Source organism: Stigmatopora argus, chromosome 7 (assembly GCF_051989625.1).
Source record: "Stigmatopora argus isolate UIUO_Sarg chromosome 7, RoL_Sarg_1.0, whole genome shotgun sequence".
In the NCBI taxonomy this organism is placed as follows: domain Eukaryota; kingdom Metazoa; phylum Chordata; class Actinopteri; order Syngnathiformes; family Syngnathidae; genus Stigmatopora; species Stigmatopora argus.
Window position 1 is genome coordinate 7,102,526 of NC_135393.1, and position 27,119 is coordinate 7,129,644.

General features: G+C 38.8%; 1 protein-coding gene and 1 long non-coding RNA gene across 3 annotated transcripts in view; both read right to left on the reverse strand.

Moving 5' to 3' along the window:
* The window catches only part of LOC144077469 (axin-2-like), a 57,186-nt gene extending 50,656 nt beyond the window's left edge, over positions 1-6,530 (reverse strand). The window contains exons 1-2 of one of the 2 annotated variants that reach the window (XM_077605244.1): positions 5,154-6,530; positions 4,358-4,539 (exon numbers count right to left, since the gene is read on the reverse strand). The gene's annotated coding sequence lies outside the window, so the exon portion shown is untranslated. Of the gene's footprint in view, positions 1-4,357 lie in introns of both variants that reach the window. The other variant, XM_077605243.1, reaches the window with a different exon arrangement.
* Positions 6,531-9,264: 2,734 nt separating this feature from the next.
* Positions 9,265-22,651, reverse strand: LOC144077471 (uncharacterized). Its single transcript, XR_013301021.1, has 3 exons — positions 22,408-22,651; positions 10,713-10,914; positions 9,265-10,636 (listed from the first exon to the last, which is right to left on the reverse strand). It is a non-coding gene; the product is annotated as an uncharacterized LOC144077471 (long non-coding RNA).
* Positions 22,652-27,119: the final 4,468 nt, after the last annotated feature.

The following is a 27,119-nucleotide window of genomic DNA, read 5'->3' on the forward strand; positions in this document are numbered from 1 at the left end:
CACAGTTCTGGAGTGGAGCGTTGGATCCCACATTATCCCTACATTATTTTCCAAGTCATACTTTTTACATTTAAAATTGAGAACTTTCTGTAAACCGGCAACCAGTACACATTCAGAAAAAAGATAAGGCCTTCTTATTGAGCGACCTCATATCCTGTGGGACACAGTTAAACTACTGTAATGACAGTATGCTATATTCACTAATTAGTTCAATTATGGCTAATCAAAGAAACAAATATTTCATTTGTTCAATAATGTGGAACATAATATGGAGAATAGGAATCTTAAAACTACAACATTATAAAACAAAACTTGTGAATGTTGTAGCATAAAAATATAGACCCTCTTGACTGGCTTTTTTATTACCTGTTCTTCCAGTAAAATAGTTGAGGCTGGCCTACTCTAGAAAACAGGCTTGTGCTTTGTAAATGGGCTATATTTCATAAAGCGCCAACCTATAAAGTCTCATCTCATTTTCTGAACCGCTTTATCCTCACTAGGGTCGCGGGGGTTGCTGGAGCCTATCCCAGCTGACTTCGGGCCAGAGGCGGGGGACATCCTAAATTGGTGGCCAGCCAATCGCAGGGCACAAGGAGACAAACAACCATTCACGCCCACATTCATATCTAGGTGCAATTTAGAGTGTCCAATCAGCCTATCATCCATGTCTTTGGAATGTGGGAGGAAACTGGAGTAACCAGAGAAAACCCATACAGGCCCAGTGGAGAACATGTAAACTCCAGGTGGACCAACCTGAATTTGAACCCAGGTTTCCCACTGTGAGACCGACGCGCTAAACACTCAACCGCCGGGCCGTCCAACCTATAAAGTGCAACATGTTAATGCGACTCATTCAACCTCACACACAATAACATTTCTATAGAACAGATTGCTATCAAAAAAACAAAAATAACTTGGAAAAAGAATTGTCCTCCTCAATTTTTTAGTTTCCCCACTTTAATGTTTACAGGGGCAGTCCAATGGACGTCAGAATGAATATATTATTTGATTGGTTAAAAGAGTTCTATAAACAATTCTTGATGTCTACAGATATCATTTACCATGCCATTGTGGACTAGTAAACACAAGGAGGAGCATCTTTCTCATCACCGGGGCTGTGCGATAGCAAAAAAAAACAGTCAGAGGCTAGTCGCAAACCCAGAAAACGTGAGCAAGCGGTCAGTGTGCCTCATGCAGAAGTTTCCGACAGTAAATACATATGGTTGGCTACAATTTGCATGAAATTTTATAGACCTTGTGGCAGTATTGCAGCCTACTCTTTGTATCCTCTACCAGCAGGCAGGTACCTAAGTAAGGAACTTCCAGCCGCAGGGATCCCACGGAGTTTCTGTTGTCTGCTGTGCCATGCGTTATAACACAAAGCCGACATTACACAAAATATGATGCTAGAAAAATGAATAATGCTAGAAAAATGAGTAATGCTAGAAATTCAGCGGACCCTTGGCAGAACTGGAGCCGGCCACAGGGCATCCAATGTCAGCCATCTTGACAGATGCTTCAGATGAAGGCAATATCGTCAGTTGAATTCAACACTGACTGAGCACATCAGTTAAGACTTAATGATACTCATTCTAAGAACAAGTAACAGTAATTTCTAGACTAGGGGAGGACACTCCTTCTCTACCAATAGAACGGTCCATCAGTTCTTGGAAGAAAAATGTTAGGACTTGAAAAATAAAGTGAGCTATTAAAATATAAGGAAACAATCTTTAGATAATGACACATCAAATACTCTCAAGTTGTGGGTGGATGTTTAAACAAATACCGTCCATCTGGGATAAATATCTTTACACTGCTTCATTTCCAATTCATGTGGGAAGATGGTGAGGGAATGATGATCATTAAAAAAAACAGCTTTAAAATGGTGTACGTGTCTTGCCCCTCTCTATCTATATATCTATCTAACGTGTCGGTAAGTTTGCGGTATGCAACAAGATGAAAAATAGAGGGCATCCCTTTGAAATCCTCCTCAAGACAAACCATTTCATTTCAACTCCAGCCAGGAAACACAATGTGGGGCCATTTGTAACTGCTGTGGGCATATTGTTTGTAAACTTTGGAGGAACATTGTTGCCTGGAAAAATGTGTTTGTGTGGGTGGTGGAAGTAAGCAGTTGGAGCAACCACAAAGGAAGAGATCAGGCCTATTTTCTCCGTAGGAGGAGGACATAAAAGTGAAAGTGATGCTCATTATTACAGAAAAACAGCACTAGCCTTTGGTGTTCACAATTGCATGCAGTCTCTCCGGCAAGACTTGCCTCTATATCAACACAGTCGAGCAGTTGACACCTCTTTGGGAACTGAAGAGTAATTTCTCCTAGTTTAATTACTACAGTAATCCCTCGAATATCACGGTTAATGTAGACCCGACATGGCCGCAATAATCGAAAAATCGCGAATTAGGGTCACCCCTATTATAACCACCTTTTTTTTCAGTGCTGAGTCCTAGGAGCAAGAGTGGCTTCTGCTTATGAGTTTCAGCGTGGATTTTCACATTTTTATGAACTTTAATCTTTTTTTCTCATTGATAGCAGAAGAAAATTGCAAAGAAGTGAATTCACAATAAGTGAAGTTGTGATAATAAGATGGTAAATTTTTAGTATTAAAGCGGCCGTTATCTAAACTGGAGGTACCGTAATTACTCGAATATAACACGCAGATTTTTGCTATATAATTAATTCCAATAGTTGGGGGTGCGTGTTATAATCAATAACTAAAATAAATTACAAATTTTCGATCGAAAAAAGCATTGTCAAACTCACTTTGACGCACGGATTTTACGTCATCTCGTAAAGCCGACGCACGGATTTTACGTCATCTTGTAAAGCCGACACACGGATTTTACGTCATCTCGTAAAGCCGAGACCACCACTGCCCCCCTCTAGCCTCGTACTCGTCTCAGTTCACCCTCTCTCAGTTCAGTGTTATAATCAATAACTAAAATAAATTACAAATTTTCGATCGAAAAAAGCATTGTCAAACTCACTTTGACGCACGGATTTTACGTCATCTCGTAAAGCCGAGACCACCACTGCCCCCCTCTAGCCTCGTACTCGTCTCAGTTCACCCTCTCTCAGTTCAGTGTTATAATCAATAACTAAAATAAATTACAAATTTTCGATCGAAAAAAGCATTGTCAAACTCACTTTGACGCACGGATTTTACGTCATCTCGTAAAGCCGAGACCACCACTGCCCCCCTCTAGCCTCGTACTCGTCTCAGTTCACCCTCTCTCAGTTCAGTGTTATAATCAATAACTAAAATAAATTACAAATTTTCGATCGAAAAAAGCATTGTCAAACTCACTTTGACGCACGGATTTTACGTCAGCTCGTAAAGCCAATCGGATGATGTGTTGTGGGAGGAAGAGGAAGTGGATGAAGGAAGCGTGGACGTTGATAGGATTCTCAACGAAGAGATGTATGAGGAGACGGATGAGAGGACAGACAAAGAGAGAGAGGAACTCTTCATTTGAAGGATTCTAATGAATAAATTTGTTTGAACAAAACAATCGTGAAACGAAGAAAAAAAGGTAAGATTTCTGATTTTCGTCAGCGGGAAATTTTAGGTGCGCACTATATTCGATTACTGCGTTTTTCCAGATGTTTTTGGCCCAAAATTACCTGCGTGTTATTTTCGAGTGCGCGTTATATTCGAGTAATTACGGTAACTGCTTTTTTCCAGCGTGGTCATATGAGAGTGCCATATACATTTATTTAGTCAGCTTTATTGACTGCTTAAGATGTGAATATGCTCAGCATAGAGTAAATGTTATCAAATACTGACTTTTTCGGAAATCAAAAGGGCTAACCAACACTATTATATTAGTTTTTTTGTTACAATTAACAATCAAAGTTCAAATTTGTAACATCATATAGATTCCCAAATATCCAATCAGAGCAGAGCAGTACAACCACTCTATAATCCGTCCAAACTACAAGACACTAGATATTGACAGGATTTGCTTCCTTTGTGTTTGATGATCTCTACACTCATTCATTCATTTATTTTCCGTAGTGTTTATCCTCACAAGGGTCAAGATAGGGGTGCTGGAGCCTGTCCTTCTCTCACATTAATACCTGGGGACAATTTGGAGTGTTCAACCAGTCTACCCTGCATGTTTTTGGAATGTCTAAGAAAAAGGGAATACCACTAAACGACTTAAAAGAAAATTGCAAAAATACAGATGAAGAATTTGTGAGAGTTGTAGAAACAAAGATAGGACAGTCAGGGAGGTTGAGAAACAAAAAGAGTAGACCAACCAAATGGAAAGAAAAGGGAGTTAGTGACTGGATCAACTTACAGGAAGCACACGCTCTGATAATTTAGCCACTGACCTCTTGTATAAAGGCTTGGGGGGCGGAGATGACAAGGGCTCCGTTGGCCCCATCTGCATGTCTTGTCCCTGGTTGTGTGACCATGTGCAGCACCTGGCTCCATGCCAGCACCCAACACCCCTTTGTGTTGGCCACAGTGGCCGGTTGGGAACTGCCTTTGATCCTAGGCCAACTATTCATCTCTAAAGGAAGAGGAAGCGTAAAAAAATAAAAAATAAATAAACAGAAAAAAGAGGAGGGGAATAAAAGTCAACCCCTACTGCCAATTATTGGAGAAACATCAAGGTCTTTTTTGCCTGTGTAAAAGAGCAGAGAAGAGGGGGTGGTGTTTGATGATTTCATTCTGGATAGTGGTGAGGCTGGCTGAGGTTGAAGCTGACTAACAGGATATGATCATTGCTGTTAAGGTTTTGCATGTCTGTTATGACACATTTTGGCTGTTTTTATTTTTGCCAACATGTCCTTCTTTAGAGGGGGCGCATGCAATTTGTCTGACAGTTCTAGGGTTGCGTGTTCGAATATGTCCAGTGGCTAATATATTTGCACTACTACCAATCGTGTTATGTTAGTATCTTAAACAAGAAAAGGCATGACAATGTCTGCATGCCAATCATTGAAACTTCTTATGCAGTGCTTTTAATACGTAAAAATGCTAATCAATTTGTTTTGGTAAAATAACCTCAACTTACAAACAAACACGTCCACATGGACACATAAATTGAGAAAGGTTGACAGAAGCAGTATGGAAGGACCCGATGCTGGGAGCATGGAGGTGAGGAGAAAAAAAAGACCATACCACTAGCATTGAGGCATCAAACATTGACACATCTGGAGCTTGCAGGGAAGGCACCCTAAGCCCTAACCCACCATAGGTCCTATTACATGTCTGTAATAAGAGAAAAGCACAGGTTGTCCGCATAAGAGTAAGATAGTGACAGATCTTAGCAAAAATTGCAGTGGAATGATTTAAAAAAAAAACTTAGATAAAAATTAATCATGGGAGTGAATTTGAACAAGCAAAAATGTGGTAAAATGCTGTTAATGTACAGTGCCTTAATGCACGGAAGAAGACCCCCTGCATGTCAAACTTGAAACACAAATTAATAGGTTATTTTAACATCTTCCTAGCCCAGAAGTATGCCACATTTTTAAACAATAGAATGAACGACACAACGATGTTCAACAATATTCCGCATTAACTGTATCTGGGGCACACACCTTCTTGTATGTCACTGGCTTTGACAATTATAAATTTCCTTCCATATATTTTCTTCCCTTTTTACCGGTCAGGATCACAAAAATAGCAGATCCTGTCCTAGCTGAAGATGACAAATTTGCTGACCACTCATTTAATTTTGCAGATCTCTCCATATCATTGTCGGGAAAAATTAACTGACTTTATAAAAACTAATAATAACTGCTCATACCTTTAGACAAACCATCCATCTGGTGGGCTTAATACTTTTTATGAGCAACTTTTGTGTTCCCCATCCTTCGTCCTTGAGGACAAAGAAAAAAGAACATACAATAGCACTCACATTCATAACCAAGGACAAGTTTCTATTGTTTTGTCTCTTTGAGACTCTCTCTTTCTGGTTGGCGGCATATTTTCCTTTCATGGCCGTTTTTTTCCTGCATTCTCTTGAGACAATTGCATCTTCAAACTGAACATTAACCAAATCTCTCCATTGTCCTATGAATTCAAGTCATTTGTCCTTGTCTTTATTTGCTAGTGTGTTTTGTGGCATTTATTTTCCCCAAGTTTTGATGATGGTTTCTGACCCGACATAAAAACAGAGATAAACAGATCCCGAAAGATGAAATTTATCTCAAAGGTCCAATAAAAGAAGTAAATGCATAACGCATAATACATCTCTGATTGCATACTGTAGTCACAACTGTAAACCTGTTAATGTATAACCAAGTAGGATCATCAGTTTACTTTGTTTTCTTTTTTAAGTAGGCAATAACTGACAAAGGTTTACTTCATTTACATCATAAATCCTTCCTAATTTAAACTACAGCTATATCTCAACAAAAAACACTGAAATTAACTATTTTGCTGCTGTTGTGGTGAACGTTCATCCAATTTGAACAGGGAAACATTAACACGTTTCCAAAAATGTTGCTGTTACTAAGAAAGCTCTGTCCACCTATTTAAAATGAATACATAAATTAAATGCAGTAAATGGTCCACAGATATCACTCTATTTATAATGAAAATCAGTTTTTGACAACAAAAAGAAAGAAAAGAAATTAAAATAGATCCAAACAATGGAAAAAATCAATTTTCGAATTCAGAACAAAAACACCCACACATAAAGTTGCAGGACATGTATGTATATGTTGAGATAAACACATGCACACACACACACACACACACACACACACACACACACACACACACACACGCTCACAAACACACAAACACACACAAAAGCACAAACGTCCATTTCCCATATCCGTAAAGATGTGACTGGAAGAATATTTTTGATCTTTTTTTCCCCCCTCTTCAATGAGATAGATTGCCTCTACACATAATCCATGACTGACATAATGTGATTTGGTAGTATCTCCAAATGGCAGAGAAAACCAGTTGACAGAAATCAATAAGGTAGAAAAATAATGAACAGGGGGAAGGCTTGGAAGAAGATTTTGGAGGTGGTTTTCTAACCTGGCAGCAAAACATACAGATCATCACATTATCTTTTTAGGCATATTTTCATGGTGAATCACTTTGAGCTGTTTACCGTGTTGTTGGTAGTCACTTGTCTAAGGAATCAAGAAAGCTAGCAAACCTGTTGTAAACTTCTCAATTTAGTTCACCCCAGAAGTATAGCTGAAAGATTTCAAGTTGACCCTGTTCCACATTAGGCCTGAACTGAACTGAAAAGGACTGAGTTTGCAAAAAAAAACAAAAAAAAACTGTTTGATTGTAGCACATTGGCCAAAGAACAAAAATTACAGATGGTTTCAAGGTGAAGTGTACATCCAAAAGCACATGTTAATTTCAAAGCTACAGTACACGATTGAAACAATCATCCCATGTATGTGTTTTGCCATCTTTTTGAGACACAAATCTGAGAGTTACGGTTGTGTCTTGTCCTTGTGATAACCTATTGTTTTCACCTCTTTGTGGCTTGCTCCTTCTGTGTTTACCAGTCGGCTTCCTCTTGTGTCTTGCGTCGTCTCATTCCCCCATGTCTGTGTATTTAAGATCCCTGTTTTGATCAATTTCTTCTTGCTTCTATCTGATTCGAATTTTTCTCCTTATATCCTCCTGACTACCAGGAAAAGAAATGTTGTCCAATCACATTTATTTTGAATTTCCCCAATCTATGTGAAGTTACTGCAAAAGAATTTTGGTATCATTGGAAAGCTCTGAATGTCCTCTATAGAGCACAAAAGGGATTAATGCGATTGGATGCACTGGGTGGGAGATATTTAGAGAAGAAATTTGAACTACTGGTAGTCAGGAGGATAAGCAGATAGTTCTGGTCTGTGACATTGGAAGCACACGTTTACACACACCTCAGATTTCCATCTGCTTGCATTTATACATGGATGCTAGTCTTATTCATTCTTGCTCAATCATCTCTCTTGTTCACTAGTTCTCTTCCTTCCTTTGTATTTCTTTTTTTTTTTTCTTCTGCATGTCTTTGAAACTTGAAAATATCCCTCTTGATTGTTTTCTGTATATTTTGTTTCCATGGTGATTGCAACATTGAGCAGGCAAAAATAGAGGAAGCATGTGTGGTTGTGTCTATGATGTGCGTTCACATACCAATTGCAATGCTATCAGCTTTGCACAGCTATAGTTATTATGCAAGAAAACCACTGTAAAAAGAAATGCACCCACCTTCCCTTTTCTTTTCATTTGTCTACTCCATTTATGCTTGTCCCATCGTTCTCATTTTCCTTCCTGACTCTCCGTCATCTTTATCTTTCTCCACTAACCCAGTCTTTAAATATCAACACTTTGGTTCACATCATAGTGATAAGGAATGTGCCAAAAGAGGAAGGGAGAAAAATAATACTAGGGACATAAACAAGTTGTGTTATTATCATGACATTTAAGTGCCCTCATACAATATCTGGGAACAATTGGCACTATTTTTCCCTGCACACTTTTTTTTCTGAAAAGCACTGCACAGAACAGTTGTGATGATAGATAAGAATTGAGCAAAATCACTTTTGTTGCATTAGATTTTTATTTTTATTTACTGATTTGTTTAGCCACCTGATGGTGTGGTGGTTCACCCGCCTTTTGCACATAGTCAGCTGGGATAAGTTCCACCACCCTGCGACCCTGACTGGGATAAGCAGTGTTGAAAATGTATTTATTTATTTGTTCATTATTTAAGAGCAACGGTATGTCCTTAAGGACATGAGTGATCTCGATGGAAGGTGGTCTCTAAGTGGCTATTTTACACAGCCATTATCTATAATTTTAATTGACTTTATCTGGCCCTGAGGTCCATCTGTACTTTCTTACAAATTGACCTTCCATTGAGCAAACCAGTTTTTACTTTGGTTGGGTTTTTTTCACCACAGGCTACTTAAGAAAAAAAGGCATACAATTGAGTTGTGCATTCTTGTTAGAGTCTTATAGCACAAATTCAACCACACGGATGCGCACACATGCACACAGGGCTTGGACAGAATTTTGAAACTGAAGCAGTCGCTGTCATCTGCAAGCTGATAAACTTCAATTCTGCCCTGAAATCAAATTATACACCACCGCTGCAGCCACAGTTTCTGATACCTTGGACTAACCTTCAGGAACCAATCCCCTCAAACAAACTTGTCTAATGAAAATACATTCCTGAGTTTTGCCGACTTAGCCGATTTCACCTTACGCTCTTTTCTTTTTAGTTTCTGTAGAGTGTGTATGTGAGGTGGTGTGTGTGGGGGGGGGACTGCTGGGCTAAATCTAGTAGTACATAGAAATGCTGACATTGGCGGAGTGAGCATTTCTGTGTGCATTCTTGGAATTAGGTTTGTACTGTATCTACAAATAGCTTGGTGGCAGTTAGAAAGAGTGGGAAGTGAGATATAGTAAGAAGAAAGACAGATGGATTAGGCATAGGTGCTAGGTAACGATGGCTGGATTGAGAATAGGAAAATGATGCTGGAAGAAACCAAATATTCAGAGTGATGTTGTTTGCTGTATCTTTTCCATCTTTATTCATCAGCCAATTTCAGTGACTGTGCCAGAACAAAAACAGACTACAATACCAATCTTTGGTGTTCTCAATATATGTATTTTGTTATTGTATGTACAGAAAAAAACATGTTATATATTTGTTTATGGATCGTGGTTAGTTTTTCAAACATCTTACTGAATATTTTACAGTTATAAAATAGTCTGATATTGATGATAAAAGCCAAAAATATGATAGCTGGAACATCATTTCACAAATGTTTAAAAAACAAAGTAGTCCTAAACTCTAGCGGTTGCTTCTGGGTATAGTACAGTACAGTAATACCCAGTGGAAGCAAGGTAGCAAGGCCGGTGGGGTTGAACTATAGACCAATAGGTCAGACGTTCCAAATAATCTAGACTAGAATCAGCTACTGCTTTGACACCTCTGATCTCAGGACAAACTGGCACTGAATCCATTCCAGTTGCCTCTCAGGATTGGTCTCCAGGTAGGAGTGGGAGTTTCTGGCATGGTCCTCTATTTGCTTCATAGGTGTCTGTCTTTTTTATTTTTATTTTAGATTGGTCTGCCGGCTATGCAAAGCTTTTATTTTTATTTTATTTTTCAAGTGATTTTTCCCACACTTTGGCTGGAGGGGATGGAAGTGGATAATACTTTTAACAAGTGGATCTGATTGACAAGGTGCAAGATGTTAGGCTGAGGATCAGTGTCTCGCAAACTCTGGTGAGCAACACTGGGGCTCTGCAGGAGACAATACTGTCTCCCTTTCTTTTCACACTGTACACAGTAGAAAACATGTATAGATTTACAGCTTGCCATGTCCAGAAATTTTCTGATGGAACAAGTGTAAGGATGTGTGTGGGGAGAATGAATGGGTGTAATAGTAGGTAGTTTTTGTTTTTTTCCCCTCACCTTTGTCTACCAAGCAATATACAAAGCATATTTAATAAGCAGTGTTTTTGATGTAATGCACTCTAAATCGCCCCTAGGTGTGGGTGTGAGTGTGCATGGTTGTCCGTCTCCTTGTGCGCTGCGATTGGCTGGCCACCGATTCAGGGTGTTCCCCGCCTCTGGCCCGGAGACAGCTGGGATTGGCTCCAGCACCCCCGCGACCCTAATGAGGATAAAGCGGTTCATAAAATGAGATGAGATGAGAATGGTATTCGTGGATTAAACCTTGGTTAACTTACTGAACAAATATGAAATGGAAACACTGTTGTCCAGCGTTGGGTCAGGACTCCTCTTTTCCAGCTGTTCTTTCTTATCCTCCAGCATCCTGGAGTGTCCTCTTCAAACACATCTTTTCGTCTCGGGAGCCTTGAGCACTGCCAGCTGAAGCAGCTTGTTGCCAGCTGGCTCCCATGGTTTGCTGCCACCACTTTGCTCTGCATCCTGAAACAGTCAACAAGATACTGTAACTCCTTAAAATAACCATGGCTGATAATTAATTCAGGGGAGAATGATGGGCAAAAATGAGCAATTTTCTCTTTTTAATTTACAGGCCCAGAAGAGAGAGTATCAGCTGTCTCCTGTGGCGGCATCAAAAAGCCAAGGTTAGAAGCTCTGAATATGCCTCCATTGAACCAATTCCCAGGTGTGCAGGCAATGCCCAACCCCTCTACATCCTCCAGTGGGATCAGTAAAGGTCACCTGGCAACACAGGTCAAAGCTTTGATCCAATCAGAGGAAAATCCAATGACGGGTGATCTTTTATGTGAGTGGTTGCAGGAAATGGTTGGCTGTCTTTGTGTATTGCTGGGAAACACTGTACAAAAGGGAAGCAGGTAGCAGCCCAATTATTTTACAACAATGTTTTAGATGCTTTTGTACTGAAAGCATGGTGGGGATAAAAAAAGTCGCATAATGACTACTATTATAAAACTGCATATTTAATGACCTTCCCATGAAAGCCTTTGGAAAGTCAATCGGCAGTTATTAATTCATGCAGGCATTGAGGAGGCACAGGGATTGACCCCCAAGTGCGACCTTGAATGCTTTGAACAATTTCTCCTCTACCCCTCAATCCCTTTTTCTCCCTTTCCCTTTTTTTGCCTGCACTTGATCTTTGGGAATGAATGCTTTGATTGGTGCTGTGAATAAGCAACCCCTATTCCATTTTAGGTATGTAAATAGAGCATCTGCTATAATTTTAAAGTCGCTTGCATTTACATTTCATCGCACCTTTAATACCATCTCTTAAGTAATGGACTGCAGACAATTGCAGCCTATTATAGTGGGGACAGAATGGGACAGAATCACACATACAGTACATAAGGCATGACTGAAATTTGCAACCTCAATTTGGAGTTACCAGTTAACCTTCTACAATATGCAGCATCACAGGCACAGAAAGGTTTGAGAGTCTCTAAAACCTTTATTCCTGACATTTTCTGGCTTTGAGGCCACAGTGCAAATTACTGGACTACTGTGGTGACCCCAATTGAGGTCTTGTCGTGTCCCTGTCACGATCAGAGCTATGAAGCAAGAAACGGTTTGTCCACTAAAAGGCTTACACCTGCACAGTCTAATGAGATCCAATACATAGAGTGTATCAAAAATTCTGCCTTGAATAAAAACCAGAGTAGAGTCTTAGGTTATGAACCTCATTATATACCAAATATAATTCTTAATATGGTTACTTTTAATTGTGTTGTCTTACAGCAACTGTTCAAGGATACCTAATGTTCCCTAATAGTACCAATTTCGTCATACGCAGTTTCTGGGTATGATGAGAATTAGGCTTTTTGTCGAGTCAATGATGACAAGCCTATGTCCGATTATTATTATTATTAGTCACTCTCTCCATGTCCTACGGCACAACGAGTCACTCCTTGATCAAATCTAGCACTACTAGAAATATAAACAAAAAAATCCTCAGTCAGCTCTCTCCGGTTGGTGGATACCAAATGAATAAAATAAACGAATAGCTGCAATATGGTGATGTTTCCATCCCCCTCTTCTCCAAAGATGAGATATTAGTTACAAGATACAATAGAATTTAGTGATAAACTGTTAGTGAGAAGCTGATTAATCAATGAAATTAATGGTAAGCAAGAAACAAGGTGAAATGTGCTCTCCCATGAGAGAGCCCATGGTCCCCAAGGGAAAAAAATTGAGCGTCAATTAACTGACAGGTTGCTGCATTAGAATTTTATCACGAGCCTCGATGGCAACGTGAGATGCAGCATGAGAATGCTTTGAAAACCGCTGTGGTTTCCCCATCAAAAACGTCCTCTGGGTTCTTTGATCTGGGTGGTATGTGTCCTTGGAGATATATGTTTCTACTACCTCAAAGCTCTTGGTCGCCTTCACCTCATCTAGTTGTTTTCACTTTTACCGTTATAGCATCTAGTGGTTTCAGAATAAAATGAGGGCATGTGTTTGCGTGTATATATGTGCACAAACAATCCTCATTGAAACAGTCGGTATGATCATCGAATCCCCCCACTTTTCACTACATTGCAAATATATACTTGGTTTACCACGATTGTTTTATTTTACTCGCCTTAATTCAGTTTGCTCATTTTTTCATTATAAACTAGGACTGATTCTGTCTTAGGGGAAAAACTCTCTAGTGTCCCAAGCGTGACGTTCTTTTTTTTTAAAGAATATTGAGAGCCCTATTTTCATATACGGCACCCTTGTGCTTTGGTGTAATGCAATGCAAGTGTATTTTTGTGTCAGTGCAGTCCACGGCGCACATTTTTTTGTAATTTGGCACAGCAATATTGTGTCCTTGTGGATATGTACTGTGAATTGGTCAGTTTTGCAGCGGAACATGCAATCAAACCACGCTGTCGGATAGTTGGTTAGTTTCAGAGCAAGGTAAACTAGTGATTTGGCAATGTTAATTAAAATTAATGCACATTATAGGGAATAGCGTAAAGTCATCTCATTAAATATTACTAGTATTACTAATTATACTACCATATTCAGTGAATCCCACAATCTTGCAGGCTTGTCCCTATCCACAACATTCCACAACCTGCTCTACCGATCTCTATCTGTATGACAAATCATTTAAATTGTGCTATTTGTGTATTGAAATAGAATGTTGGCTCACTAGTCTGAAACAGTTTCTAAATCATTATCATTCTATTTCAATCATTGAGTAAATTGTTATTGAAGATTATTGAAATAGAATGTTGGCCCAGTAGTCTGAAATCTAAAAGCTTTGATATAAACTGATTCAATATTTCTGATGATTTGACTGGACCAAAAACATTAAAAGAATTGTTTAAATAGTTCATGCTTTCTACAATACATATTATATATTTCCATATTAGTGCTTTTCATCACGTGTGTCAGTGAACTAGAGCTTATTCAAGGCGACTGGTTGAAAAGACAAAATATAATAATATGCACATTAATGCCTATCGGCAGCACACACAGCCGCAAAAGCTGAACTTTAAGGAAAACATGACAGCCACTTGCTCAACTTGACTTGTCTAAATTGATGTGTCGGTAGTCCTTACTCTAAATCATCCTAAAATCCAGTTTAAGCCATAAAATATTTCAATTAGTCTTTATTTTTATGTACCATATATTATTGTTCATGTCATTAATCAGTAGCTTACCCTCAAAAAGTACCCAGTAAACCTACACATGGTCATTCATACATCAGTGCATGAATCCCACTGAGAAAGTCACAGAGTACTTGGGCATTGTTACTTTCTTAATACATACCATGCCTACCTTACGTGAATTTTAAATTAAATCTCTCACATTTTTTGCAAGTTTGACGTTAGTAGTGTAACAGTGCAAAATCATCTGCTTCCCAGGGGATCCCAATAAAACTTTGAGAAGGACAAGAACAGGCAATTGAAAGTTTGAGTGAGAACTCACCCGTGTGACTCTGTACATGGAATACTCTATAAGGATAATAAGCAAACATTCAATAAAATGTACAAAATACTTTCTGGGTATATTATTTCATGCATTATATATCTACTTAATACAAAGGGACTGTAGAAAGGAAATCAACAGGCCTATGTTTACAATTCTATCTTTGGTAATAATGCTACTCTTCATTAAATCATTGACAAAGACAGTATTTTCAAAGCATGACTGGGCCCCAAAATAACGTTGACACATTTGTAGTGCAGGCCTCGCCAAACACACTAATTTCCCGAGATTCTAATTGACTGTTTTTTCTGTGTGCTACGTGCAAAGAAGGACATTTTCCAAGGTTGGAATTAGGAGAGAGCTCATATGAGAGCAAGAAATAGAGACATGCAGTAGTAAAATTGTAGCCCCAAACAAGCTTGTCCTGCAGTGACATGTATATTGAATACCAATCAGAGGGATGGGGTTGGCTTGCCCCAGTGCAGCACTCATTTCCAATGCACATGCTGTAGCTCAATCAGAAAGGCTCTGGTGGATAAAAAAAGAGATCACTTGCTTGGCTCTCTGAATTTGAGCTAATACCACATTTGCAAGTCTTCAAGTGCATTGAGGGGGTTTGGTAAAGAGGGTGAGGGGCAGAGAGATGAAGGCGATAGAAAAGCATGAAGGAACACAAGAATCTCAGATGGGGGAGATAAAGATAAAATCAGAAATTAAGGGCAAGAGGAGAGAAACGTCCAAATTAGACTCTACTTGGGAGTGTGCTAAAAATAATATTATTTATGGCAACAAATAAAACTGTGAACGGCTTTGTAGGGTACAAGTGATGAATGCAATGCTTGGATGGGGATTATGCTCTTTTCATCATGAAGCCCATCTGGTGTACTAGCAAGACCATGTCTGCCCAGGCCTCTCGCCCTTTAAAGTGTGGGCTCGGGTTACACATCAATCCAGTCCCAGTGCAGCTGTGCGGGCAAATGAAGCACGCCAATCCCCCAACTGCATGGAACAGTGTGCATTGACGTGTGCACAGTAATGTACACAGAGTGTGAGGCTCATCAATTACAAAACTGTCTGCGTGAATGCAAATATAGATGGAGAAAGCAGGTTGAGCAATTATAATGGATAAGCGGCATAGAACAAGTCCACATTGACTCAAACACACACTATGTTCCCCACCCCTTATATGCGAAGGCTTACGGAAACAATGGTCAAAGACAGAGCGTTTTGAAGTATTTTGATTGTAAGTTGAAAGCGCCAGCCATAATTAAAACCAATGGACAGTCATATGAAATAAATGAATCACAGTGTTCCTCATGTTTTAACTAAACCACAAGTCTCACACATGTTCCAGTTCCAATTATTGTGTCTGCATTTGTATGTGTGTGTATGTGTCATGTTCTACTAAGCATAGTTCAATGTTACAGCTAAAGTATAGAGCACTAAAGAAAAATACACTTAATCAATTGAACAATATTACAATTTTGGCCATGTCAAGCAATAGAGGCAGGTTCAACACGTCACTTGCTTTGTTTTGTTATTCTTCTCGTTGTTGTTATTTGTTGACAGAAATTTTATTGCTATATTTTAGGCATGTATACGGATTGATTGAATGACCATGGCGTTTTTTTTGTTTATTTAGTTTTATGGCTGTCACGTGTGATTACGTTTTTAAGCATTGAACGGAATGTTGCACGCCTATGTTAGCTCAAATGTTTTCCATTCTGTGGTTTTGTTTGGTTTGTTTTCCCGCTTAATTTTGGTAAATTCCAAGTTTTCTCCAGCATGAAGTTGCTATGGTGGGCAAAACAAATTCCCTAAATGTATAACCAACACTAACCAACGCCTTGGGAAGAATGCTCTCATTCAAGATTAGCAGAGTAAAATTTGACTGAAATACTATATTTTCAAATCAACATTCATAAATTCTGTGTGATACTCATCTTCACTCGAGTCATGGGTGTTTGACACTATCTCAGTTGACCTTTAGGTCACAGTTGGGCTATATAGCCATGACTGGTCATTGGCCAATTGCATCGCATAAAGTTTTTCTCTGAGCAATAGACAAGCAATTGTTCACATGCACATCTATCAGCAATACAGTGTTTATTTGATCTTTTTATTCATTCATGTAACATACCTGTCAACCTCTGCCGATAACTGCCCTTATAAATGATTATTAATTCCCCTTACAAACCCCAAAAAAACCTTACAGACACCGTACGAGTCGTACGGTGTTTGTAAGTTTTTTGGGGGGTTTGTAAGGGGAATCAATAATCATTTATAAGGGCAGTTATCGGCAGAGGTTCACAGGTATGAATTGCATACCTGTCAACCTCTGCCGATAACTGCCCTTATAAATGATTATGATTCCCCTTACAAACCCCAAAAAAACCTTACAAACACCGTACGACTTGTACGGTGTTTGTAAGGTTTTTTGGGGGTTTGTAAGGGGAATCATAATCATTTATAAGGGCAGTTATCGGCAGAGGTTGACAGGTATGGAATTGTAATATTCAAGTCACTCATCCTCACAAGAGTCGCAGTGGTGTTGGAGTGTAGTATTTCAGCCAACTTTCGGCAATAGGCGGGGGACACCCTGAATGGATTGCAAACCAAACTAAAACTAAAACTCAATGACAATTCAGAACATACAACCAGCGTATTTTGGGGATGTGGGAGCAAACCGGAGTACTACCACGATAGGTAAAGTCATTCATTTTTCAGGGAAGTTCATTTTATGCATACTTTTAACAATAATCAGGAAGAACAAAAGGAATCTTTTTTGACAAATAGCTTCTGTGATTGATCAAGCTTATCTTTTAGCCAAGGTGGCCCGGTGGCACGAGTGTTTAGCGCGTCGGCCTCACAGCTCTGGGGTCCTGTGTTCAAATCCAGGTTACGTCCACGTGTGTGGAGTTTGCATGTTCTCCTGGGCCTGCATGGCTTTCCTCCAGGTACTTCGGTTTCCTCCCACATTCCAAAAACATGCATGGTAGGCTGATTGGACACTCTAAATTGCCCCTAGGTATGGGTGTGAGTGTGCATGGTTGTTCGTCTCCATGTGCCCTGCGATCGGCTTTCCACCGATTCAGGGTGTCTCCCGCCTCTGGCCCGGAGTCAGCTGGGATAGGCTCCAGCACCCCCTGTGACCCTAATGAGGATAAAGCGGTTCAGAAAATGAAATGAGATCTTTTAGCCACTAAAAAAATAAAATAAAAATTTCATTGCATGTTAATTTGGGAAAGATGTGCAAACAGTTTTACATTAGGTGTTGGTTCAATATACAGTATGAGTTATGAGCACTATATGACACAAACATTCCAATTTAAGTCAAAGTCCCACTTTCAAAATACTAAATGTAAGCTTAATTAGAAATTTGGGATTCAACAACAATGTGTTCAATGTTGGTATACTGCCATAACATTAGAATAGAAATGCTGTTAACTCTGAAACTTTCTGATGTTGTAAGTCTGGATAGTTCTTTAACAGAAATAATTGAGTGTGTAAATATGAATTTTAGATGAAAATAAAGTTGAACTAATTAACGTTTTTCTCTATTACTTTCAAACATATTTAAATTCTTTAGGGCCCCCTCCTGCAGATATATATAATTACCTTTCACTGAAGAACCTGCCTTTCAGCCACAAATGATATTTGATGTCTCACATAAACTTCAAGGACACAATTCACTTTGGAGCTATGTTAGACCTTTAATTCTCCTGTCTAAATTGGCTAGGGAGGATGTCTCTTCATCTTTGGACCGTGTCATCCTCACTCTGGGCCTCATCATATGAGAAAAGACCCACAATCATCATCTCGTGATCTACCCGTAGATCTTTCTAGACCAGTAGAACATGAACACAGAGGACAATTATTACAGTCTCATAACTCAATCTTACTGAAATGGCAACAGCTTTTCATTGAACTAAAAACAAAATGATATCAAGTAATTTAATTCTGCTGCCTCCATCACTCGACAAAAAAAGAGGAGGAAGACGAGTGTTGCTCCGCTCTTTGTGCCTCAAAGTTATGAACAAAGACATAAAGCAAGACAAGAGACAAGCATGGGATGGAGTCAAAATGTTACAACTCTATTGAATATTGTGCTGTTAACAAATTGGAGGGTCTCAGCTGTTTCTCTGTCTTCAGCCTCTGGCTGCATTTGCCTGCTGGTTTGTCTCACTCTTTATTGCGGTGCTTCTATCAATGCAGGACCTTCACTGGTATCTGGACAGCTCAAATGACAATGCTGGAGGCATCAGATAGGTAGTTGATGTGAAAAATGAGAATAAAAAGGCTCCAAATCAAGGCTTCCCCCTCCCCCATTAGTCAATCTGGACAGCCCTGAGGACATCAAAACCTGTTTGTAATCCTGTTCTTTTATTTCATGTCTGTGTTTACAACCTCACCACACTGCTGCTGTGTACTTTCTCTCAACTCGGTCTGGGCTTCACGTCTCTTTTTATTAAATCACATGGAAGTTGGTGATGAAATGGCATGCATTCATTGTCCTTGGCTGACATACCGTAAGACAATGTTGCTACTTTTATTCATTTCTCTGACAAGTGACAGGCAATTAATTGTGCCACCCCGAACCCCTATCATTATATTATACATTTCCTCATTTCCTGCCAGCCTTTGTAGAGATACTAAAGTTGGCTGTAATGATGATCATTTAGAGTAGATTTTTTTTTCTACAAGCTTCTTTGTCTTCAGTGGAAAAAAATGAAAACGGCATATCCTCTGTAAGCATCTTCAAAGTATACCCATATTTTTTAACATTATTTTTCAAAACATCTGGTGCCATTTTATCAGGTTTGCGAGACAATTTGCAATTAAAATGACCCGAATGTCCTTTTTTTCAAGCTATTTGATTGGTTATTTGTCTGCCTCTGCAAATCGCCAGATTCCCATCAATATCTGATTGACAGAATTGAATTTGAACATTTAATGTTTTCATTCAAACTCTTTGCACTAATTGGCTGTTGGCAATATGTGTGTTGTGTCCAACTGACTGTATCTTTCTTCATATAAACAAAGCATGGGACGCTGCGTATTGATTGTTAGATGTGAGGTGTCCCAATTCGGCAACCAGTATTAACGTAGTGTTTCCACAAGGATTAAAAGTTGACAAAATCAAACGGAGCAGGAGATTTTTGCGCTCACATTCTATCAATCACATTCAATCACTTGACACTTTGACCCGCATATGACTCAAAGCCTATAAACTTTGCTATTTAATCCACTATTACACACAGTGTTATTGTGCACTAATAGTTAGTATTCCTATGACGGCGGCCATGGATTGGTAGCAACAAATTGGCACACCAGTACAGGTCAATCTTTAAGTTTTGCAGTAAAACACAGCAAATGCACATGTATCTGTTTATATATTGTTTTGTTAATAATTATTATTACTATTTTTTATAGCTTGTCGCTCTAACCCCAGTCTGAACTAGAAATTGCTCTCTTAAGATGAAAAGCTGTGGAGGAAGCACCACGTGGGCAGATACTTACACGATTTGACGTCACATTGCCACAGATTTCAACTGTTCTAATTTGCAAAGTGGTCTGTCTGACTTACGTAATTCTTTTTAAAAAAACTTCCAAATCAAATCACTAATCTCATCTATTGATCTTATGCATGGAGGAGTGAGGTCATCTTCAAGTGTATTGTTTCCCATTGTCTATTTTTAGGTCAGTCCAAATCCTGTATTCATACAAAGGTGGTCCACATATGAATTTTTATTTCTGAAAATGTTTGTTAACCCATATGAAGAACATGAAAATTCACAAAGTCTTCACTTACATCGTAGTGTTACTTTAAAAAATGAAGTTGCATTTGTGGACTTGAAGTGTGTGGTTTTAAATGGTCTAAAATCCAAATACTTTTTCACTTCCTCTAGATTTGCTATTTAGTCATTAAGTGGGCATCCACACTGCACTCTAAAATGTGACACTCCAGATTAGTTAATATGATTGATGGAACAGCTAAAATGGTGTGAAAACCTGGGGAGAAAACATTAAAGGTAGTGAGAAAATGCATCCATCCATCCAACCAACCAACTAGTATCCATCTATCCATCCATCCATTTGCAACACGGCTCATCCTTGTCAGGAAGGGTGGACAACACATAGAGACAACCATTTACATCGACAATGTGTACACCACAGTGTGAGTATCCATCCCACACTTCCTTCATCAGAGTCACCCGAAATTACCACTACACCATCAGCGACTCTTAAATACCATTCTACCGGTATTTGTTCATTCTATGTCCCTGGTAAACTCAATTTGGGATGTTTGCTTTTGTTTCTCAATACTGGACGGTTCCATTTTTTAAGAGGCAGTTGGCACCTCTACTAGGTTGATGATTAAACATACTTTAAGCTAATTAATAATCACAGTGCATTTTATAAAACCTGTTGAAAGATACATTTATCATTACAAATGTTTAAACCATATTTTCTATGAGTCAGATTCAAATTCGTTTTAAAGACGAACTTCATTTTATTAAGGATATTTATATTTTACATACAAGAATACCATTGGATTTTTAGTCATGAATTTTGATGTAGTCAAATAGAATACACATCATGATGATATTCATCATTTTTATCAATATGTTTATATCATATTTACATGGTAGTTTAAATATTTTCTTTTTAGTAGATTCATTTGCCTGATTTTGCCATCCCTTTTTCTTGCTGGTCCTCTACTCACTAACTCATCCTTCTGGACTTTAGCATGAACCATCATTTCCGAGCATCAAGGAATATTTTGAGTTATCATCTTTTGCAAGGTGCACTGTTATCATAATAACCAGTGGTCCTGCAATGACTATTTACTTTAGCAGGTCTAGGTTGTACCTCTGAATGCACTTTTACTCTAAATAAACAATTATGCCATGCTTGATGTAACATGTATTGACTATCCTCAGTCTAGTGTATCAAGGCACCACATTCCCACATGTGTAAAACCCGCTGGGCTGTAGGTGCCCAGGTACATAAGAAAATTACTCACAGTAATCCATTGCTTCTTGTGTAAAATAACTTTCAAGACAAAACTAAAACACTTGAAAAACAACTAAAACAAACCAACAAATTCCAGTATTCTGTGAAAAAGAAATAACAAATACAAATTACGAGCTTCCCATTAGTTTCACAAGTCCCAAACTAGGCAACATCAGCCTATTTCATCATGGAGACAGCATACATTAGATTTTTATAGTTTGAAGCATTAGATACACTCTCATATGTCTAACATTTTCTAATAGTATCCCAGAGAGAACTACTAAGATGGGAATGTAGTTCAGGGAAGGAGAGAGTTGAATAATGGAAAAGGCCAATAAGAAACACAAACCAATATAATACCATATTTGATGTTTTTTTTTTAATATTCCATTTTGATAAAGTGTTATTTGTTTTCACATTCAATTTGATTGAACACAACAAAAGGCTTAAGAGGATGCTGACCGTAACGGCTACCTGCAGTGCACTGGGAAAAAAAGAACGCACCCCCACCAAGCCATCCATCTTTCACATAGCAAAGGCTTCTCTTTTGGTCAGCTAAAAGAAAATGAATAGAAAAATCCTCCCCGCAGTTTGTGATAAAAGGCCGGACTTAAAATAACACCAGGACAGATTTTAGCTCACTTTGCACATTTGAAATAGTTGCCTTTCATACTCCTGGTCCACGTACCACAATGAAATGGATACCACAGGATAATACGTTGAATTACATATGACTTAGAGTTGACACAAGATTCTTTATACTTCCGCCCCTTTTATATTTCTTTCATTGCTGTTCATTTGTGCAGGAAAACCACCTGCAGGAGTGTTTTACTTTTTTAGTTAAGTGCTCCGGAAGAAGCCGGGTGACTCTGATTTAGTATGTTCACTATATGTAAGTTCTAATAACACAAATATTAAATGTATTTCAACAGAATAATTGTAATAAATATTCGATTCAAACTTTGGACTAATAACAGGAAATATATATATGGCTTTACCGGCATAATAATGGAGACCCCCTACCTGGCAGACCCTGGATCCACGACCCCTGCTGATCGTGTTTTGTCGAACCATGGCATTCCATTGACAACATCCCATAGATTGCCAGTTTTCCATCGGTGGTCTCGGATTTCGCCTGTCCTTTCTTGGAATTGTGCAATCGAAATAGGTGCATCCTGCGCTGTTCACGCTGCGGTGGTAGTTTCACGATCTGATTGGACAACGTTAAGCGAGACTTCATCAGCAGAACATCCTTGTCGTCATGACAACTTGCCAATATCCCAACAGGGGTGTGTTTGCGGGAGGCTGGACTGGCCAGCTTTCTTGCTTCTGACTGGATTACGAATTGTTTTGTATCGCTGTTACCTTACTGCTCGCTTCCCTCTGCTTGGTGGTAGCAGGCTATGCTAATCTTTTCAGCGAGCCTTGCGGAAAATACAAACTATGATCCAAGTCTACGAACAGCTGTCCCATCAGTTTTACGGCTCAGCACCGTGCACCGCAGCATGCTGAAACATTTTATACCTATTCGGGACGACAGCAGAAGTCCTAAAAGAAATGATTTAAAAAAACGGAAATTCTTTGTCCAACACGTAAAAAATAAGCCATTTTGTTTGAGACCAGGAACGAGATATTTCAATTCCTTGTCCAACAGTCTATTGTAAACGATTCCATATAATGCCATAAGTGGTTCCTACACAGGAAGCTTTGACAACAACTTTGGCATAATGAAAATAAGAAAACAATGGAAACAGGCTAGCTATTGTCTAATTTGACATACAGTTTAGATCAAACATCAGGAATCTAATCTGACAGACAGGAACAGTGCAAAAACTGCAAGGCTGGCAAAAGGCATTACTATCATGTTGTTATCCGTGCTAGCTCTGGTCCAAACAAACGAATGTTTGTCTGCTGAGACACCAGCTGTGCTGCTGGCTTGCTAGTAGCACGTTTCGCGATATGCGGACGTCCAGTTCCCAGACTCTTTCCCAATTACCTCCTGCCGAGCAGTAGACGGTGACCTTGGCCACTGTTGGAGCTCTTCTCACAGGCTTAAAGAGAATAGCCGGCTGAGACACGAGGGCCGAGCCTTCGCACTCTTTTGATTCTTAATCCCCTAAACATTGTGCACCGCTCGGCTCCCTACCTGGCCTTCAAGCCGGAGGCGGCTTGGTGGTGGCCATTGAAAGCAGGTGATGAATGGAGCGTAGCTGCTGGAAGCCAGACTCCCTGGGTAGCGGATGAGCTCTGTCGGGCCTCAAAGCTGCTTACAACAGTCCAGTGCGGTTATCATCAGTTTTGGTGGATTTAAGAAGAAGTACGTCATGCCAATTTAGGTAAATTGAAGCTTTGATTGGTTGGCTGGGTTGGCAAATGTGATATTGTCATAAACCAAAAGCCCTACTAACCAAAGCATACACCAAGCGTATAATGGCTTATAACTTGAAAACATATGTGATTCCAATAGTAGTATTATGTAAGATCAATGCTACTGGAATGTGAAGTCCAACAATGAGATGAGATGCATTTCTAAGCAACGTTTATGTGATGGCTAAGGTACAAAAAGAGTGCCAAAGAGATAATTGAATCTAGAGGAGAAAGAAATTGAACACAAACCTAACCTTGCTAATGTCGGTAGCATCTTCAGAAGATGCAGCTGGATGCCAAGCTCTGAACGAGACCAGAGCTAAATTCAATGCCTCTTGTCAGTGAGCTTGATGTGATTATTGCCCCCTGCTATGGAGGGGATAGTGAAGTTGTCTGGCGCTGCCAAGGACGCTCCAACAGCCCTGCGGGATGCCCCTTTTCACTGTCCCAACTTCAGGAACATCCCTGCAGAGGCAACAGGGGGTGGGACGTATCCACTATGTTCACCAAGGAAATCTGTGTGACTGTATGCACATTTATGTAAGTTCTCTCAGAGATTCTGCTATTGATACAAAAATTCATGATGAGGTTTCCATTATTGGGCTAAAATTTAATAGTTTAATATGCCAATGCATGGAGAACGATTCTGTTTTAAGGTGCAGTCATCTGTGTGGAAATATTTTTCTTTGCTTAAGTGAGCAGAAAACATTGCGTGATGTTTCCCTCAGGAATATCTCCATCCCCAAAAGGAGTCCTTTGCTCAAGGCTCATATCGACAGACTCCCTACTGATCATTGATTGTATAATATGAGAAAAACAAGAATTTTTTCACTGGATTTGTAATGATGTATTCTATTTGCTATTCATTTATCATTTTATCAATACATTTCCTAAATACAGTTCTTAATGAATGAGACATTTTACACTGAAAAAAAAACAGAAGTCATGAAAATGATTGCATATTGATGAATACAGAGTGCAATCATTTTGAAAATGAAAACTCAGTCAGTCATTAAAACCAAGTGGAACTACATTTCTACTTTGACCACCCAGGAACAAGATCAGGAGAGCAGAGAGCAGTGCCTTTTGGGATATAAGGGCAGATCTTCCCGAAACGTACTGCACAACTGCTCAAACAGCCCCCTACTCCCTATTTTCAGACCAATCCCCCAGAAGGCAAATGCGGTAAAATAAGACTTCAAAGCATCTCCAAAATACTTCTGACACAAACTCATTCCCTCATGTTACATGTATGGAACTAGCAAGCTTTCCATACAGCCCTAAATGTTGTGTGTTTCAATTTGCTGAGCTTTTATATATATCACAACAGTCAAGTTATTTATTTTTATTTTTATTAAACAATAATTTTGAGAAATTTGCACTTTTGTGCGCCCAGAATTTAAGGACAGCTACCATAATCAGCTAACTGTCAGACTATTGCTTGCTTACCACCGTGTGTGCCTGGAATCCCTTCCGAGGTCTACTGTCATCATATGGTTGTATTTTCTTGTGATTATTTTAGTGCTTTGCACCCTTAGTTTTTGTGTTGAAAAAATTGTGCTTGTTGAACATTATTAGCTGCATAGATTTCACAACACCTTAGTTCTGACTTTTTGGGCCATTTGTGCCCTTTTGTTCTTTGTAATGCTCTTTGTAATATACATTTTTTGGCTTGCTTTTTTGGTTAATTAATATTATTGTGCATTTTTATACCCTCTGCCTGAGTTTGTGTTTGGATCCATCTTTCAATGGCTTGCCGTTCACAACAGCAGTAAAGAGTACAGTGGGTTCATTGACTTCAGGATTTGATGAAAAAATACTGTTAAAGGCGTTGTTTACCTAAACTCAAATTGCTTGTGATGCCCATTAAATGAGATATGAACCACTAACTTATGTTGCACCTGATTGGCACAAATTTGCACAATTCATATTTAGTGCTGATCTTTGACACTATTTTTGAGGAAAGTACCAGAAGAGGGGCAATTTATTTAGACTTCGAGAAGTAGCCTCAGTTTATCTGTTAGCCATTAGATTGAAGTGTGGGAGTTGTGTGAGCTGAATCTGTTGTGTCAAAGGCATGGCCGTGATGTTTTTTTATTTTTCACAACATCCTGGTTTGGAGAATCTGCGGGATAACGTGCACAAGCTGATTACTACGTGTGAACATTTGATGTTTTGTAATAGAGGGTACCAAAGAACTTGGTCCTAAGTGAATGCACCTCATGTGTAATTAGTATGACCAAAATCCCACTTAAAATTATAGTAAGACGTTGATTTTAACAAAACAAAACAATAGCTTTGCTGTATACCTCTTTGCGCCAATTCTAAACTAAAACATCTTCCCAACAAATGAAGACCATAAAAGCAGTGAATATGCGCGATCAGATTGGATGGAATGATTTTTGTCATTCTTAAGTACACTAGTTAACATATCTCAGTGTCTCATTATAAGTAGACATTTTTTTTAAATCAATATTGACATTAACAATTAACATAATGTGAGATGACCATAAACATTTTGCCTTCTTGATTCAGATGTTTAATTGCAGGAATTTAAAACTAATTTTGAATGTTCCTAACAATATACTACATCCCCAAATCATAATGTGTCTGCAAATATGTTTAGGCTGAATTCAGATCAGAAGTTTTCATTTCAAAACAGTTGTGAGACTGGGATGTTCTTACCAGCAAAGATATTTTTTATTTGAACATTATAAAATAGTGTAGAATTTTAACCATTATTTTTGTGTATATAATCATCATTTGAAAGCTAAGAAACTAACGCTTAAGATATTTAATGCACTGTTTAGCTAACGTGTCTCTTACATCAGCTGATATAAACGTGTCACACACCAGTGTGATTCTGATGATGGAGGAAATAATGTGCCAAAACATGACAGTTAAGAAAACGACCTGAAAATCATTGTATGTGAAAAATAACAAAAACAATCAAAGGATGCTAAAATAAGAAAAAAATGAACTTATTACAAGTACTAACATGGATCTAGGTGGCCCATGAGGAAAGGACGGGTTAATCCAGTGTATTCAGTCAGAGTGGAAGTGTTCCATTCACCCACATGGGCACTGAGGTGGTGCTCCTTATAGAATCTTAATGAGGTGCACCCCCTTGTGAAGAAACCAATTACCACAAAGTAATGTAGTTTTCTCCATAACGTTACATTGTCATCTGCATGATCTATTTCATTCCCACAGGGAAATTGGGTAAGATTTACAATCAAGATTAGGTGATATTAATGTTGGTTAAGACCAGGATGTAATAAATCTTGCATAATGAAAATAGGGATCAGCTTGACCACATTCAAAACATTGTAATTGATACAACCTTTCAATCTAACCGTAAAATACTG